The sequence below is a fragment of the Bos indicus genome, chromosome 11 (assembly GCF_029378745.1).
Source record: "Bos indicus isolate NIAB-ARS_2022 breed Sahiwal x Tharparkar chromosome 11, NIAB-ARS_B.indTharparkar_mat_pri_1.0, whole genome shotgun sequence".
Taxonomy (NCBI): domain Eukaryota; kingdom Metazoa; phylum Chordata; class Mammalia; order Artiodactyla; family Bovidae; genus Bos; species Bos indicus.
Genome location: NC_091770.1, coordinates 19,956,910 through 19,975,887, shown reverse-complemented (window position 1 = coordinate 19,975,887; position 18,978 = coordinate 19,956,910). Strand labels below are relative to the sequence as shown.

The 18,978-nt window shown below is 40.7% G+C and overlaps 1 long non-coding RNA gene across 1 annotated transcript in view; it reads right to left on the bottom strand.

Moving 5' to 3' along the window:
• Window positions 1-332: 332 nt before the first annotated feature.
• The window catches only part of LOC139185644 (uncharacterized), a 99,618-nt gene continuing 80,972 nt past the window's right edge, over window positions 333-18,978 (bottom strand). The window contains exon 3 of the long non-coding RNA XR_011569144.1: window positions 333-751. This is a non-coding gene — a long non-coding RNA (uncharacterized lncRNA). The remainder of the gene's footprint in view (window positions 752-18,978) is intronic.

Genomic DNA, 18,978 nt, shown 5'->3' with positions numbered 1-18,978 from the left:
GGGTTGCCATTTCCTTTTCTAGGGGATTTTCCTGGCCCAGGGGTCGAATCCATGTCTCCTCATTGGCAGGTGGATTCTTTACCGCTGTGCCCCCTGGGAAGCCCCATCTATTATCCTGGGATCTTAAAAATAGAAAGACCGGTGTTTGAATTCACTCTTGTCACCTTAACAGGTCAGAGTCACTGAGCCTCCATTACCTTTCCTGTGAAATGATAAAGCTACCAAGATGATAGGCTATGTTACTATGATAATGAAAGAGAAATCACACTGACACGGTACCTGCTCAGTAAATGACGGATATCATTACTATTATTATTATTACTGGTGTGGCAGTGTGTTACACTGTGGCCTCCTTATCCAGTGATACCCCTGGTATTCACTCCCTTGTAAAGTCCCCTTTTACACACAGAAGTTGATCTTGATCATGTGATTTGACTTGGCCAATGAGGCTTTAGCAAGTGTGACACAAGCAGAAGCTTCATAACCATCTTAACAATTAGGTTTGTTATGTTCAAACACTCCCTCTTGGATCCCAGGTTCCATGTGGTGAGAAAGTCTAGACTATCCTGCTGGAAAGAGGCCACCTGAAGAAGCCATGGAGGATAAGAGAAGCCATGCAGAGAGAAACCACGTGGAGGAGAACTGAAGTGCCCCGCTGAGCTCCCATCAAATGGGGCCATCACCACTGAGAGCAGAAGAGCTGCCCATGGCTGAGAAATAATAAACTGCGGTTGACAGATCATGGAAATACCTAGGAAGGAAAAAGAAAATAAATTTAGAAGATGAGTTCCACTCAACTGATGAAGATTGTCAGAACACCCATAAGATCAGGTCTGATCAGATCAGTCCCTCAGTCGTGTCCGACTCTTTGCAACCCCACGAATCACAGCACGCCAGGCCTCCCTGTCCATCACCAACCCCTGGAGTTCACCCAGACTCACGTCCATCGAGTCAGTGATGCCATCCAGCCATCTCATCCTCTGTCGTCCCCTTCTCTTCCTGCCCCCAATCCCTCCCAGCATCAGAGTCTTTTCCAATGAGTCAACCCGTCACATGAGGTGGCCAAAGTACTAGAGTTTCAGCTTTAGCATCATTCCTTCCAAAGAAATCCCAGGGCTGATCTCCTTCAGAATGGACTGGTTGGATCTCCTTGTAGTCCAAGAGACTCTCAAGAGTCTTCTCCAACACCACAGTTCAAAAGCATCAATTCTTCGGCACTCAGCCTTCTGACAGTCCAACTCTCACATCCATACATGACCACTGGAAAAACCATAGCCTTGACTAGACGGACCTTTGTTGGCAAAATAATGTCTCTGCTTTTGAATATGCTATCTAGGATGGTCATAACTTTCCTTCCAAGGAGTAAGCGTCTTTTAATTTCATGGCTGCAGTCATCGTCTGCAGTGATTTTGGAGCCCCCAAAAATAAAGTCTGACACTCTTTCCACTGTTTCCCCATCTATTTCTCATAAAGTGATGGGACCGGATGCCATGATCTTCGTTTTCTGAATGGTGAGCTTTAAACCAACTTTTTCACTCTCCACTTTCACTTTCATCAAGAGGCTTTTGAGTTCCTCTTCACTTTCTGCCATAAGGGTGGTGTCATCTGCATATCTGAGGTTATTGATATTTCTACCGGCAGTCTTGATTCCAGCTTGTGTTTCTTCCAGTCCAGCGTTTCTCATGATGTACTCTGCATAGAAGTTAAATAAGCAGGGTGACCATATACAGCCTTGATGTACTCCTTTTCCTATTTGGAACTAGTCTGTTGTTCCATGTCCAGTTCTAACTGTTGCTTCCTGACCTTCATACAGATTTCTCAAGAGGCAGGTCAGGTGGGCTGGTATTCCCATCTCTTTCAGAATTTTCCACAGTTTATTGTGATCCACACAATCAAAGGCTTTGGCATAGTCAATAAAGCAGAAATAGATGTTTTTCTGGAACTCTCTTGCTTTTTTCCATGATCCAGCAGATGTTGGCAATTTGATCTCTGGTTCCTCTGCCTTTTCTAAAACCAGCTTGAACATCAGGAAGTTCACGGTTCACATATTGCTGAAGCCTGGCTTGGAGAATTTTGAGCTTTACTTTACTAGCGTGTGAGATGAGTGCAATTGTGTGGTAGTTTGAGCATTCTTTGGCATTGCCTTGCTTTGGGATTGGAATGAAAACTGACCTTTTCCAGTCCTGTGACCACTGCTGAGTTTTCCAAATTTGCTGGCATGTTGAATGCAGCACTTTCACAGCATCATCTTTCAGGATTTGAAATAGCTCAACTGGAATTCCATCACCTCTACTAGCTTTGTTCATAGTGATGCTTTCTAAGGCCCACTTGACTTCACATTCCAGGATGTCTGGCTCTAGGTCAGTCATCACACCATCGTGATTATCTGGGTCATGAAGATCTTTTTTGTACAGTTCTTCTGTGTATTCTTGCCATCTCTTCTTAATATCTTCTGCTTCTGTTAGGTCCATACCATTTCTGTCCTTTATCGAGCTCATCTTTGCATGAAATGTTCCTTTGGTATCTCTAATTTTCTTGAAGAGATCTCTAGTCTTTCCCATTCTGTTGTTTTCCTCTATTTCTTTGCATTGATTGCTGACAAAGGCTTTCTTATCTCTCCTTGCTATTCTTTGGAACTCTGCATTCAGATGCTTATATCTTTCCTTTGCTCCTTTGCTTTTCACTTCTCTTCTCTTCACAGCTATTTGTAAGGCCTCCCCAGACAGCCATTTTGCTTTTTTGCATTTCTTTTCCACAGGGATGGTCTTGATCCCTGTCTCCTGTACAATGTCATGAACCTCTGTCCATAGTTCATCAGGCACTCTGTCTATCAGATCTAGGCCCTTAAATCTATTTCTCACTTCCACTGTATAATCATAAGGGATTTGATTTAGGTCATACCTGAATGGTCTAGTGGTTTTCCCTACTTTCTTCAATTTAAGTCTGAATTTGGCAATAAGGAGTTCATGATCTGAGCTACAGTCAGCTCCTGGTCTTGTTTTTGCTGACTGTATAGGGCTTCTCCATCTTTGGCTGCAAAGAATATAATCAATCTGATTTCAGTGTTGACCATCTGGTGATGTCCATGTATAGAGTCTTCTCTTGTGTTGTTGGAAGAGGGTGCTTGTTATGACCAGTCCATTTTCTTGGCAAAACTCTATTAGTCTTTGCCCTGCTTCATTCCGTATTCCAAGGTCAAATTTGCCTGTTCCTCCAGGTGTTTCTTGACTTCCTACTTTTGCATTCCAGTCCCCTATAATGAAAAGGACATCTTTTTTGGGTGTTAGTTCTAAAAGGTCTTGTAGGTCTGCATAGAACCATTCAACTTCAGCTTCTTCAGCGTTACTGGTTGGGGCATAGGCTTGGATTATTGTGATATCGAATGGTTTGCCTTGGAAACGAACCGAGATCATTCTGTCATTTTTGAGATTGCATCCAAGTACTGCATTTCGGACTCTTTTGTTGACCATGATGGCTACTCCATTTCTTCTGAGGGATTCTTGCCTGCAGTAGTAGATATAATGGTCATCTGAGTTAAATTCACCCATTCCTGTCCATTTCAGTTCGCTGATTCCTAGAATGTCGACATTCACTCTTGCCATCTCTTGTTTGACCACTTCCAATTTGCCTTGATTCATGGACCTGACATTCCAGGTTCCTATGCAATATTGCTCTTTACAGCATCGGACCTTGCTTCTATCACCAGTCACATCCACAGCTGGATATTGTTTTTGCTTTGGCTCCATTCATTCTTTCTGGAGTTATTTCTCCACTGATCTCCAGTAGCATATTGGGCACCTACTGACCTGGGGAGTTTCTCTTTCAGTATCCTATCATTTTGCTTTTTCATACTGTTCACAGGTCGAGTAAATCACTAACCTTATGATTGTGGGCAAATTAATTCTCCTCTCTAAGCCTCATTTTGATCATCTAAGCTTGAATATAATAGTAGTGATAGTTACTTCACAAGATTATTGTGAGGATTAAAAAGATGATCCATATAAAACATTTAGTTCAGTGCCAAGTACCCAGCTATCCTTTAAAAAGCATGAGTGATATTACCATTGTTTTCCTTGAGATAGAAGGACAACAGTTTTTTTTTTTTAATACTGGGAAGTGAAATTATCCAACTCTTTGTGACCCTATGGACTGAAGCCCACCAGGCTCCTCTGTCCCTGGAATTCTCCAGGCAAGAATACAGGAGTGGGTTGCCATTCCCTTCTCCAGGGGCTCTTTCTGACCCAGGGATCAAACCCAGGTCTCCTGCATTGCAGGCAGATTCTTTATTGTCTGAGCCACAAGGGAAACCCTTGAAATACTGGGATATCTTGTTAATAATAAGTTGGCAGAGGGCACTGCCCAACTTTGTGACCCCAAGGACACACTCAGCTGCTAAAGACGCCTGTCATTGATGATATCTAAGTCATCTCTGGTATGGCAGCTGAGTCACATAACCTACAATTGTGTACACTCTCTTTTCCTTCACTTTAAAGAAAATATTGATTTTGAGTTCTCACAGTGCTTTACATTTACTCACTGGGTCCTTTTTTGCAACCACTTGCCCTTGTTTTTATTTTACACGGGAAAGAAGAGACATTGCTAACCTCGGCAAACCTGATTTAGCTCCAGGAATCCAGCCTGGGAGAGAAAGAACACACACCGCCTTTTTACCAGAAATGAGAAGAGTTTATCAGAGCAAACATACCAAGACCAGGTTTGGGGAGATTTAACTCCCCACGCATCATTCAGGCAGTCAGCCCAGGTTCAGCCTTAACCAAAGACCACAATTTTACAAAAATCCAAGCATCCCTGCATTGCTCTTGGCCAGCCCTGTGTTTCCCTGGGGCAGCTCCTCCCTCCTCCTATCTGCCTGGTGGTGTCTGTGAACCTGGAACCACCTAGCAAATGTGTTGAGCCTCTGTGTTAAGCAGAGGGGCTGCTAGCAAAAAATGCAGTCAATGCATATTAGAAGGTGACTGAAAGATGTTATTTTAAAAGAAATCAGGCTTCAGTAGGGGTAGTATAAACCTCAAACATCTGTTCCAAGGCCCATAACCCCGTACATCTTTAGAGGAAAGCATAGAATTACCTTTCTTGCCAGCACAAGCTTGCTGATAAGGAAAGATTGACTGTTTTTCAGGCAAAAAACATACTATTTTCTGAGTGATTTGGAAAGTTTTTAGAGGACATTCGTGAAATGGATTTTCCCAGAATCCTAGGACTGGAAGGATTTTTTTTTTTCAAATACAGTCTTTTTTTCTATATTTTATTCAAAATGGAAGGAATTCTTGAATTGACGTCCATTGTGCTTATTTTCTTGCTTGGAATCCTTAAATTGTTTAAAATGTAATGGTGGCCTAGTCCTCCAACTGTGTAATTCCCTCTGATCGTATGGCAACCACTGAGCAGGTGGGCTCAGGGCCCTGTGGGCTCTTGGCCAACTCTGTGTTTCTCTGGAGCAGCTCCTCCCTCCTCCTATCTGCCTCATGGCATCTGTGCTCTAGCCCATGCTCATTGGTCCCCGCAGATCCTTTCTTATGCCTGCAGATCAGCTCAGATAACCTTCCTGACATTCCACTGAACTTCCTTGGATTGCCTGGGGAGCTTTTGCTTAATTCACTACACAAAGTTGTCCAAAAACACTCTCAATATAGCAAGTGACAGGGACAGATGTAGCTGAACAAAAGAAAAAAGAAAAAAACAAAAAAACAAAAACTTACAGAAAGGCTGATGTCACCAAGAAGCTAAGACTATGAGATGGCCCGGATGATGTGACTGTGAAAAGGACAGGGTGAAGGCCTGTGAGATGCAAAGGAAAAGACTGGGCAGCCAACGGCAAGGCAACAGAAGCGGGAAAGGGAGGCCACTGCAGGCTGGAAAAGGGTAAGGCCCACACATCTGCCACTCCCACCCCATGGTGCTGCTGAGCCGGACAGGACATGCAACTTCAGGGAACACCATCTGGGCCTCCCGGTAACAGCCTCCTAACATGGACACACAGCAGGCTGCTGCTGCGGCTCCTCAGAAGATCTGATTTCTATGGCTCAACACCCAGCTCCTCAGGGTTTATAGTGCCCTCAGCCACTTCTGGCCCACAAGCCTGCCTCCGGTTGATCTCTATGACAGCCTGACACAGTCAGCAGCCATCTCTGTGCTTGGGGCAACCAGGAAGAGAAGGGGTGATGCCAGCTCCCTCCTTTTGCCTTGGCCTCACTCAGAAGCAGGGTTTGTCCACCCACCCTGACCCCTCCCTGGTCATAATCTAACTGTGGGTCTCCTTCAGAATTTAAAACCAGCTTTGCTTTGACCTGGATCTACAATGGCTGTTCATCTACTTGTTTGGTCAGAACAGCTCCTAGAAGAGCAGGAGAAATGATAGTGTTCACTGACTAGGGAGGAATACTGAGGGCAGAGCTATGTAAATTCATATTTTGGATATTTATTTCTGGGTCCCTTTAAATCAGTAATTTTTAACTTTGGGGGAGTAAAGTAAGCAAGAGGAGAGTCATAAGTCCTTTGGTTAAATTAGTGAAAGCTAGAGGCAACCTCTCTGCAAAAATGCACACACACAATATATTGATGTGTATGTATCAATATATAAATATATATAAATGTGTATATATATACATATAAAGTATTATATAATATTTTATATATGCATATATGTATGTGTATATAAAGTTCACATATCCTTTAAGCCTATATATATATATTCCAGAATAAGAACCATGCTTTAAATTATACAGAGTTTAGAAACATATAGGACATTAAACGTAGAACATAGTTTGGTACAAAAGAGGGATTTCAATAGAACTGGAAAATTTTTTCTTTTAATAAATTGACATCCTCAGTTCGGTTCAGTTCAGTCACTCAGTCGTGTCTGACTCCTTGCGACCCCATGAATCGCAGCATGCCAGGCCTCACTGTCCATCACCAAATCCCAGAGTTCACTCAAACTCATGTCCCTCGAGTCAGTGATGCCATCCAGCCATCTCACCCTCTGTCATCCCCTTCTCCTCCTGCCCCCCAGTCCCTCACAGCATCAGGGTCTTTTCCAATGAGTCAACTCTTCGCATGAGGTGGCCAAAGTACTGGAGTTTCAGCTTTAGCATCAGTCCTTCCAGTGAACACCCAGGACTGATCTCCTTTAGGATGGACTGGTTGGATCTCCTTGCAGTCCAAGGGACTCTCAAGAGTCTTCTCCAACACCACAGTTCAAAAGCATCAATTCTTCGGTGCTCAGCTTTCTTCACAGTCCAACTCTCACGTCCATACATGACCACTGGAAAAACCATAGCCTTGACTAGACAAACCTTTGTTGGCAAAGTAATATCACTGCTTTTTAATAAGCTATCTAGGTTGGTCATAACTTTCCTTCCAAGGAGTAAGCATCTTTTAATTCCATGGCTGCAATCACCATCTGCAGTGATTTTGGAGCCCCCCAAAATAAAGTCTGACACTCTTTCCACTGTTTCCCCATCTATTTCCCATGAAGTGATGGGACCAGATGCCACGATCTTTGTTTCTGAATGGTGAGCTTTAAGCCAACTTTTTCACTTTTCTCTTTCACTTTCATCAAGAGGCTTTTGAGTTCCTCTTCACTTTCTGCCATAAGGGTGGTGTCATCTGCATATCTGAGGTTATTGATATTTCTCCCGGCAATCTTGATTCCAGCTTGTGCTTCTTCCAGCCTAGCGTTTCTCATGATGTACTCTGCATATAAGTTAAATAAGCAGGATGACAATATACAGCCTTGTCGTACTCCTTTTCCTATTTGGAACCAGGCTGTTGTTCCATGTCCAGTTCTAACTGTTGCTTCCTGACCTGCATACAGATTTTTCAAGAGGCAGGTCAGGTGGTCTGGTATTCCCATCTCTTTCAGAATTTTCCACAGTTTATTGTGATCCACACAGTCAAAGGCTTTGGCATAGTCAATAAAGCAGAAATAGATGTTTTTCTGGAAATCTCTTGCTTTTTCCATGATCCAGCAGATGTTGGCAATTTGATCTCTAGTTCCTCTGCCTTTTCTAAAACCAGCTTGAACATCTGGAAGTTCACGTATTGCTGAAGCCTGGCTTGGAGAATTTTGAGCATTACTTTACTAGCATGTGAGATAACTTGTGCGGTAGTTTGAGCATTCTTTGACATCCTATGCTCTTTTAAAAGTTGAAATAAAGATAATCAAGAAAAGTAATCAATTATTGAGAACTATGTGTTGTTTTCTAAAACTCATGAAAGGTACTGAAGATGTATAAAACATGGTCCTTCTCCTTAAGGAGGGAGGAAAGAGTAGTTTTCATTAAAAAAATTCAGAAACTGAAGGCAATACATGATGGGTCCCATGTTCCTGCTATAAGTGGAGGCTAGTTAGGTTTTATAAGAGATAGTTCTATGTGATAGAGAAACAGAGAGCATTACTTATAGGAAAATACCTCTAAAATTCATGAAAAAATAAATAGGCTTAGAGGAAAATCCAATTTTTAAAAGGGAGGGGTCCATAACGAGTTCTTCTATCAGCATATTAATGGAGTGCCTCCAAGAAGGGTCTCCATCCTCAGGAAGACTCGGGAAGACAGATGAATACTCAGAGTCAATTTGTGTCTTCTCAAGTATTTCTTAAGAACACAAAGATAGCGTCATAGCCAAATTTTCTCTTTCTTTAGAAGCACTGATTCCAGAATAGCTGCTGGATTTTACATTTCCCTTAGGATCCAAAAAAAACCCCCAGTTTCAGTCCATCTGGTCTCTTACATTCCTGAAGGGTATCTTTGGGAATGAGCCTTCAAGAAACATGGCTCCATCTACTCCTTCTATGAGATTCAGCGCCTGCTGAAACAAACACTTCCCTCCACCTTCTCTGAAAGCCAGGAAAAGCTGACCTGCTGTGGCTTGAGTTAGCACTTCCTCATCTCCACCCTGAGTTCTCATTAAAAAAAAAAAAATCACTTACAAAATAGGAAAAAAAGCCCTACAGACTGTGAAATTACCTACCTAACATTTAATGCTTTTTCCCCATGAAAGAGCATGCCCCCCAGAGACTGGCCTGCAAGGGAGGCTGGTCTTTCTGGTACAAACTCCTGCCAGTGAGCTGATGATCCAATGGCTTCGGGGGACTTCAAGGTACCAACAAGGAAATCACAGGAGAGAGCAACGACTCAGCTCTGCTTGAACCTGCTGGTTCTCAAGGTTGGCTGGACATTAGAGTCACGAGGGGAATGATCAAAACTACTGATGGTTGGGGACCCAGGCTCCAATGTTCAGATTTAATAAGTACAGTTTTAAAAGTCCCCAGACATGGGGTTTTTAAAAATTCTACAAGTGACTCCAAACTGCAGTAACAGTTTGAAAACCGCTGCTCTAAATTCTTTTCACTTACAAATGCCATCAATTTCCTAATGATCAATTGGTTCAAATACAGTGATAAAGTTAGTCCAGGCCAGAGATTAACTGCTGATACTAGAAGTTGCCTTCCAGTACAGTAAATGTTTCTACTTAAGTCATTGATTTTTTTTGTTGTTGTTGCTATTAAACAAATCAGTCCCCTCACTAAAGGGCCAACTACACAATTCCTGATTCAGATTTTAACTTGATTTTGGCAGCCCATTGAAATTCTCTCATTGCATTCTCCAAATTTTGAATGGTTTGCATTACACAAGATTCTCTGTTTCACAAAGGAATTCCTGCAAGTTTTCTTGAAAGTGTGCTTAGAAATAAAATCTGATTTGTGCTAACTCATAAATCAAGCTCAAGGCCTTGGTGATGATGATAGTTTATATGGCCCCGACACCAGCAGAAGCTTCTCTCAAGACGTGTTTGTTCTCACTGTAAGATCTGATCAACACTTCCCCTCTGAATTCCTTTGTTAATTCTGCTGCCCAGAAAGCTGTGGTGAGTGATAAGACCTTCAGAAACCACTGAGCTGTTTGCCCAGCCCTCTGTTTCTAAAACAGACATGGACACAATTCAAGAACAAGTTAACTGATAGTGTATTACGCTTGGGAAAAATCTAGTCCAAGTTATTTATTCCTTAATTTTCATGAAAGGTTCTTGAGCCAATTAAATGAATTTTGCTCATTATGCTATCAGAGCTCAATCCACTCCTGTGTTTCTGAACTCACACTGATGTTCCTTCCTAGCACAAACCTGAAAAAGATTACTTGGGGGAAATTTTAAAAGATTCATAAAAAGAGGAGAGCAAGATGCCCACATAAATTCAAAATTACGATACAGCAACTGAAAATCCAATTTGGACCGTATGTATGCACCAAACTGGTCTATGAATGCAGTCCCTAAATGTACATATATTTATACACACACATATTTACGCATATATATTTATCTTTAATGGCTTCCCTGGTGGCTCAGACGGTAAAGAACCTGCCTGCAATGTGGGAGACCTGAGTTCAGTCCCTGGGTTGGGAAGATCCCCTGGAGGAGAGCATGGCAACCCACTCCAGTATTCTTGCCTGGAGAATCCCCATGGATAGAGGACCCTGGCGAGAGTCGGACACGACTGAGCGACTAAGCACATAATAATAACAAACTCCTTACCGACTATCTATATCATCTATATATAAATCTATAGAAATACTCTCCACAAATCCCACACTCTAGTGTGTTAGCCCTTTTGACCTAGCATAGGGTTGACAGATTTAGCAAATAAAACACAGGATACCCCTTTATATTTGAATTTCAGATAAGCAATCAAAAAAAATGTTTGGCATCAGTGTATCTCAAATATTGCACGTGTTTTATCTGGCAAGCCTAGTCTAGCACCCTATCTGAAGAACTAAGTCTTGAGTGCTTATCCTTTTTCTGCTTTCCCTCAGTCAGAAGGCATCAGAGATCTACTATCAAAATAGCCAGGATTTAAAGGGTCAAGATTCTAGAGAGAAGAGAAGGACGCTGAAGTTAGCCAGACAACCAGTGATTATTTTACTCCAAGACATTTGCCAATTTATAAGCATTCCTAGAGAAGCTGAGAAGTTAAGCAGAACTTCCAGCATTTCAAGGGAACAGGGAGACAAAAATGAACCTCGGAGCTCACCAAGAGAGAGGATTCCAGATAAGCCAATAAACCCAGGCTTTCAAATAAGATCTCTGAGCCCACTTTTCTCCCTGCTTCTGATTCCATTTTTACCCTAATTTCTTACCCATCCCCATGTTCGCATGTTCTCTTTCCTGTAATACTCTTTAATGCTGCAGTCTACGAGGCAGGATGACAGGAACTTTCAGGATAGTTATAGCACATGGGTCAACAATTCTCAGATTACAAAGTAAATTTTAAAACCTGAGTAATTGCTTCAAGCATCTGTTAAGATTTCAATATTATATAGGAAAATAAGACTTTGTTTCAAACATAAACTTTACAGTTTGAAAATAAAAACAGCTAAGCTATTTTCCAGAACAAGAGAGACCACTTTTCAAAGGTTGAAAAGCCTACATAAATTTCAAAGAACAATGACAATGCCCTTCCAGCATCAATGCCCTCAGTCCAAAGAGACAAGATTGCCCACCAGAGCAGTTTATCACTACTTTGCAATATTCCAAACTAATTAGATTTCCTTCTTTTATTCCCCCTGTTCTTCTCTGCTGTTCTTTTTTATTATCTTGGGTTTTCTCTCCTATAATTTCAAATTATCATATATCTCTTCTTAACTTCCTCTATTTCAACAGCTTATAATATAGAATTTACATCTAACTCATCTGTTGTATCTTGAATATAATTTTTAATCCTGTCTTAGCTTTAAGACTATAGATTGCAATTGAGTCACAATATTTCCCTTCTAAGTATCTAACATAATAACAGAGAGAGAAAAAATTAAAAGCTAGGGGTGAAAATATTAATAGCCATAATACAAGGAAAAGTTAGGTTAATGTTACAAACTTCAAAAACTGGCAAATAAGGAAAGACACAGATGCTTGTGAAATGAAACGGAGAGGTAGCACAGCTTTGCCCAGAGTCCCAGAAATTGTATTGCTGAGCTTATCAAATCAAACCTGGAAAGAAACCAACCCAGTCATTATCTTTTCCCCTTTCAAACTGACTAATGGGGGTGGCGATGGGAAGACTGTTGAGCAAAAAGCGAGTAACATGGGGACAGAGTGTATTTTGAAAAAAGCTCCACAGTTATACAGTCCAGGGGCCAAGGCTACATTCCCAAAGGAGAGGAGCATGTCCATCAAGCAGACCCTGACACAGAACAATTAACACAGTCTCAAAGTAATGAGCAAGGCCTAGATTGTCTGGCAAAGACTGAAAATATCCCAGCTGGACTCTCTCCTTCTGTTGTCATTCTCTTGTTTTATAGAAGAAAGTATAGAACACATGAATACAGCCATCAACATATAGCGAGGAAGAGCAAATGGTTTTATATAATGTGAAAAAAAAAATCAAGAAGTCAACCTCAGTGCATCAGAGCAAACAGAATGCCTGGATAGAACCACATAGCATGAGTAAGATAAAAAGAAATGGCATGGAAATTAAATACTATATGGTAAGGAAGGAAGAAAGCAAAGACAAAGTACTAAACAATAAAAAACCATCAAGGATCAGAAGAAAAATTGCTTCACACTATGGACTAGCTCAGAGGATAAAGAATCTGCCTGCAATACAGGAAACCCAGGTTTAATCCCTGGATAAGGAAAATTCCCTGGAGAAGTGAGTGGCTACCACTCCAGTATTGTTGCCTGGAGAATTCCATGGACAGAGGAGCTTGGCGGGCTACAGTCCATGGGGTCGCAAAGAGTCAGACAACTGAGCGACCATCACTTTCACTTAAGCTAGGGACTAGCTTAAGAACACGGTCTGGACAAAACAAAGATTCAAAGGCCTAATAATAACAGCAACATACCAAAATGGAAAAAGTGATTGAGTACTTGAGGAAACAAATAGAGGCCTCAAACAACAGGACTAAGGAGTTAATAAATAATACAGAAACAATAAGAAACACCATAATTATTGCTTTAAATCAAATTACTGGTATAGACGAAAGACGAGCCATTCCTGATGAATAAAGTTAAAGAAGAAAATCAGAACATTTAGAGATGAACTAATAGGTATGGAAGGAAACAAATATGATCCAACATGAGGATAACTGATGTCCCTGAGGTAGCAAACCCAACAAATAAACAGTAAATGAAGCCAAACATATGACGCAAGAGAATTTCCCTGAAACCAGGGGGAGAAAATAACCTGAATCTGTAGCTTGAAAAGGTCCTCTAATTTTCAGGAGAGGTTGATACAGAAAACTCTACACAGAGCATAGCCTGGTTATATCATTAAAATAAAGGATAAAGAAATAATCTTTTAAGTGACCATCCGGAAAAGTAAATCATATACATTGAAGAAAAAGCAGACTTTTTACCATAACAGTAAATGGTAGCCAATGGTAGAATACTAACAAAAGTTCATAATGTGGAAAAGAATGATCCAAGTATATGGTACCCAGCCAAGATGCTGTTTAACTACACGGGTGATGGGTACCTCAAACATGACAGAATTCAGGAAACACAACACTCATAGGCACTTCTTTGGGGGGTGGATATTAAAATATGAGTCAAAACTAAAAACATAGAAATAAAAACATCCAGATTTTAAGACTCTGACAATCATTAAACCCATTTAATTATTGAGATAAATACTGAATTATTTGAACTGAGAAAATTAAGCTAACAGAAAAAAATGTAAATGTTCTATTTTTTTTCTAGACAATGTAAAAATACTAACAATATTTGGGAAGCAATGGGAGAAAGTTTGAGAGCACTGTCGAAGATGACAGGTGTAGCTTGAAAATGATTCTGTTTTTTTTTAATCTGAGAGGAAACTTGTAGGAAATAATATATCTTATCCAAAGAAACATTTATTTGAAGTTCAACAATTTCTTCAGCTTTTCTTCTATTAAATTCAGTAAAGTTTTACTTTTTTCATTAAAGTATCTTCTATAATAAGATTTCATCTTAATAAAAATTTCTAATTGATCTGTCTATATATATGCAATATATTTATATGTATAAGAATATATATAAAATATGTATGTATCTTTATATATATATAAGAATATACCAAGATGATATATATTTAACACTGGAAAGTAAAAATATGAATGATGGCTATTTTATGCATTTTAATTATTTAAATTAAAACATTCATTGACAAAATACTTTCTAATCTTCTCTTTTATTATTATTTTTTTAAAATTTTGAGGTCTTTTTCAATCTTTCCCCTACAGTTTTGTGGTTCTTGACAGAAAAATTGCTGTCCATCCCTAGTTTAGGAGGAAAAAGAAGCAGCATCTACAAATTGCTGATTAATAATCAGTCAAGTACACGCTGCTCTGCTTAGGTTAATGGGAAGGAAAAATGAGCTCTGGAAAGCTGACGTCTGGAAGAAAAGCACTTTATTATCAAAACTATGTCATAATTGGGCATGTAAACAGAAAGAAATTCTTCCAGTGAACAGGTATCCTAGGTAATAAGCATCTCACAGATACTTTGACCCAATGTAGGTTAGTGGAATTCTGCACCATAAATCCAGTCTGTTCCCCTAAAAGGAAAATGTTTACAGGTATCCAAAATTTGCCACATCTGTGTAAAGAGAAATACCAACCACAGATGAAGTTGAAGCACATGTTTCTAGTTGATATAACTTAAACTGCTCTTTAAAAGCATTCAAAAAAAAAGGGAGGAGGAAATAATAGAATTAGCCAAGGAGGGTTAAGCTAATCCTCAAAAATTAGTAAAAACTCTGTTTAAAGAGTTAAAAAAAAAAATACTTGGTATCAGCCATTTGCTCATATAAGTCTATGTAATTTCCAAAACCAACAGAGTGTCTGTCTTATCTCCAGTTTACAGATTCAAATTGTGAATTTACACACACTGCATGTGTTATGAACTTGGTCAAACTGAGAGCTCCCATAGGTACTTTATATCATTGCCTCTAACCCTCAGTCTTTGCTTCTCCATCATCCTGGAATATTGTGTTTGTTGGGGTTTTTTATTTCATCAGAGCAATTTTAGAAGGCGGAGAGGGGAGGATTTGGTGGGTTTAGTGGTTAAACCAGTCTACAACATTGTCCAAAAAATTGCTTTCCGCATAAAGTATGGTATGGTGCCAAATGGAGCCACCAAGATGTCAGAAGTATTTCACAGTGTTGCAGCGTCTCCTCATGAATCTTTGTACCCTCGCGACTTGTTTGTTACATCCTCCCAGGAGCTCAGAAATGCAGCTCAGAGTACAGGCAGTCCCTGGATTCTTCTCTGGAAGGTGGTACACCATGGTCCTCTGCGTAACAGACGGTTTTAAGTTTTCTCTCTCACGTACAACCACTGGGATACCACACAGACAGGGGAGACTGAACAGGAGAGACTCAGAAGCCAAACAGCCGTAGAGATTCTGCAAGAAGCAATTTAACTACCACAAAAATGTCCTCACAGAGCCAGTGGCTCCTGAGGTATTCTCCTTTCATCTTTCTGGGCTCCCAGCTTCCTAAACTGGATTTCTAGCTCACCCATCTTTTTGTCTGACCACTGCACTTCTTTGTCACTTTCTCCAGCTCTCTTCTCTCCCCCTCCCTCTCTTCTTTCTCTCTCCCTTCACTTCCAGCCATGTAACTGAATCTAATTTCAATGTCCTGGAGACCCTCATTTTTTTCTTTTCTTTTATTTCTTCTTTTAAATTTTGTTTTGTTGAGCCCCTCATTTTTAAAATGGAAACTGCTTTGGCTTTTAGCTCCTTTCCGTTAATTTCTTCTTAAAAATGAAATTAAAAGGAATCCCACACAGAAAAAAAAAATACACATCTGAACAAATTTCAGTCTCAGATATTAATCTAAAAAACCAGAAGGAGCCCTTCCTTTAGCAAGTAACCCGAGTAAGGAGATAGTTTATAGGGGGACCCAGTAATTTTGTTCCTAAATCCCCTACATCATACATGCCCAAATATGAAATATCTTTGTGAAAACCTCCTGCTGTGTTCTGCACAGATACTCATATAGTTGTTTGGAGATAAATAAGAAACAACTCTTTCTCTCTAGAGCTCTGATGAAATATTAAATGTCTCTAAGGTTGAGACATTTGATCAGCGGTCATGTATGGTTGTGAGAGCTAGACCATAAAGAAGGCAGAGTGCCAAAGAATTAATGCCTTTGAACTGTGGTGCTGGAGAAGACTCCTGTGAGTCCCTTGGACAGAAAGGAGATCAAACCAGTCAATCCTAAAGGAAATCAACCCTGAATATTCATTGGAAGGACTGATGCTGAAGCTGAAGCTCCAATGCTTTGGCCACCTGATGTTAACAGCTGACTCATTGGAAAAGACCCTGATGTTGGGAAAGATTGAGGGCAGTAGAAAAAGAGGACATCAGAGGGTGAGATGATTGGATAGCGCCACTGATGCAATAGACATGAACTTGGGCAAACTCCAGGAGGTGGTAAGGGATAGGGAGGCCTGGGGTACAGCAGTCCATGGGGTCTCAAAGAGTTAGACAGTACTGGGTGATTGAACAACAAAAGGTTGAGACATTAAAGTAGAACCGAAGCCCAGAGCAGGAATTCAGCAGTGAGGGGACAGAAGAAGTTTTAGGTTTAGAGATTGGCAAACTTTTCCTATTAAAGGCTCAGTCAGTGAAGTTACTCAGTCGTGTCCAACTCTTTGCAATCCCATGGACTGTAGCCTACCAGGCTCCTCCATCCATGGAATTTTCCAGGCCAGAGTACTGGAGTGGGTTGCCATTGCCTTCTCCAGGGGATCTTCCCGACCCAGGGATGGAACCCAGGTCTCCCGCTTTACCATCTGAGCTATACTTTGGATTTTGTGGGCCAGTAGGTCTCTATCATAACTACTAAACTCTGCCACTGTAGTGCAGACATGGCCATAGTTATTATTGGGACATGAATCCCAATAAAACCACTCATGGACTCTGATATTTGCATCTCATACAATTTCCACGTATCATGACAAATTCTTCTTGATTTGATTTTATCTAACCAATTAACAATTTAAAAAGTCATTCTTAACTTGACAGTAATACAGAAACAGGAAGTGGTCTGAATTTGGTCTGTGAGTCAGTTTGCCAACCCAGGATTAGAGGAAATTGCATACTAAGAAGAAAGCAAGTCTCCCCTCCCATCTCATGCAGGGACAGTGACTCCTATTACCAAACCTCATTCTCATATTCTGTCTCTGGCAATCCTCATCACAATCCAGGAGACACATATTTTTCTCACATAATAGATGGAGGGCCAGAGAAAATATTCATTAATTCATTTAACAAATATTTGAGTCCAGAACGAGGTGCTGGGCTTGGGTTAGGCCCTAGGGATATGGCAATGACTAAGGCATAGCTTCTAATTGCTTAGAGACTATAAGACAGACTAGTACAGGTAATTACAATGCAGTATAGTCTGAGGGCTTCCCCCCGTGGCTCCAGTATTCTTGCCAGGAAAATTCCGTGGACAGAGAAGCCTGGCGGGCTACAGTCCATAGGGTCACAAAGAGTTGGACATGACTAAGCAAACATACACGCACAGATAGGCTAAAGAGACACATATAGGAAGCATTTGATTAAATTTTGGGCCCAGGGAAAGCATTCTGGAAGAAATTACATCCAGTTGAGATAAGAAAAACATACGCAAAAAGAAGAGGAGGCAAAACCATACAGATTATAAGGAGAGACAAAAGCAAAGATGTGGAGATGAGAGAGCACAGCACATAAAGAATTTCAAGTCAGTAAGTTTGCATCAAAGAGCACATGGGGGGCGGGATAAGAGCAAAAGAAAGGTGAGCAGGGACCGTTTCATACTGAGTTACAGAAGGTGGGCTTCGCCCTGGGAGCAACATGGAGCCAACGAACAGGTGGAAACGAAGAAGTGATCTGGGTCAGATTTACTTTGGAGTAAAAATGCCTGGTTCCGGAGTGGAGAATGGATTGCAAGAAGCATGTCAGACCTCGTTTCATGATAAAAAAATACTGACCCCCTCATAGATAATGTAACTTGCTCAGGTTCACTGAGCTGGTGAGTTATGAATCAGTCCACCAGTTCTTTGCCCAGTGCCCTCTGTCTACTCGGTCACGGTGACATTCCCACACCTAAGGGGTGGACAGCACACGTCAAGGTCATAAACACAGCCATGGCCTCACTTTGGTGGAGAAGGGTGTTTGGAAACCAAGATCTAGTGATGGGTTCCATTCACTGCTCTAGGGATGTCATGCTTCTAGGGACTCTCAGCTGACAGAGCTAGGAAAACAACCACACCACCACCCTCCCTTTGTATCAAGCTAGTATTACATGAACAATGATCAAGTGACTCGGTTAAGTCATAAAAATGCCAGGTTCTCTGCCAAAGAAGATAAAAGAAAAAAGGGAGGAGGGTTGGAGAGAGACAGTAAAGTTACTGGTGATGCCAATTAAAATGTGTAAACTGGGTAGAATTGTAATGGGTTTGATGTTTTATACCAGACAGTTTTAGAACAAAGGATAAAGCATGTCATTCTATAAAGAGAGACGAGAACTAGGTTTTTAGCAGATGATCATAATAATAGGTAGAAGCTGCAATTCTGTTCTTTTTAGAGCTCAGCACACAGCTGTCATGGTAATAAGGTTTTTTGAAACCCTTAGTGAATCCAATCTCTTTATTTACAGATTAGGACCTTGAAGCTATAAAGCTGCACACCTATGGGGCTTGGAGCCTGGCTCTGGAGTCAGATATTCCTGCATTTGTGTCCCTTCTCTGCTCCTCAGTTGCTATATGGCTTCAGCAAATGACTTAACCTCTCTCTCTCTATTCTAGTCACCTCACCCAAAACCTCTTAGACCTGTTGTATTTAGAGGAAATAATGCATGTTACATAATTTAGCTCAGTGCTTGGCACATGGAGCAGGCCCTATAAATGATCTTTATAATTATTATTACTAATTATAATAACAAGCATTTATAGAGTACTCACTACATTATTGGAGAAGGCAATGGCACCCCACTC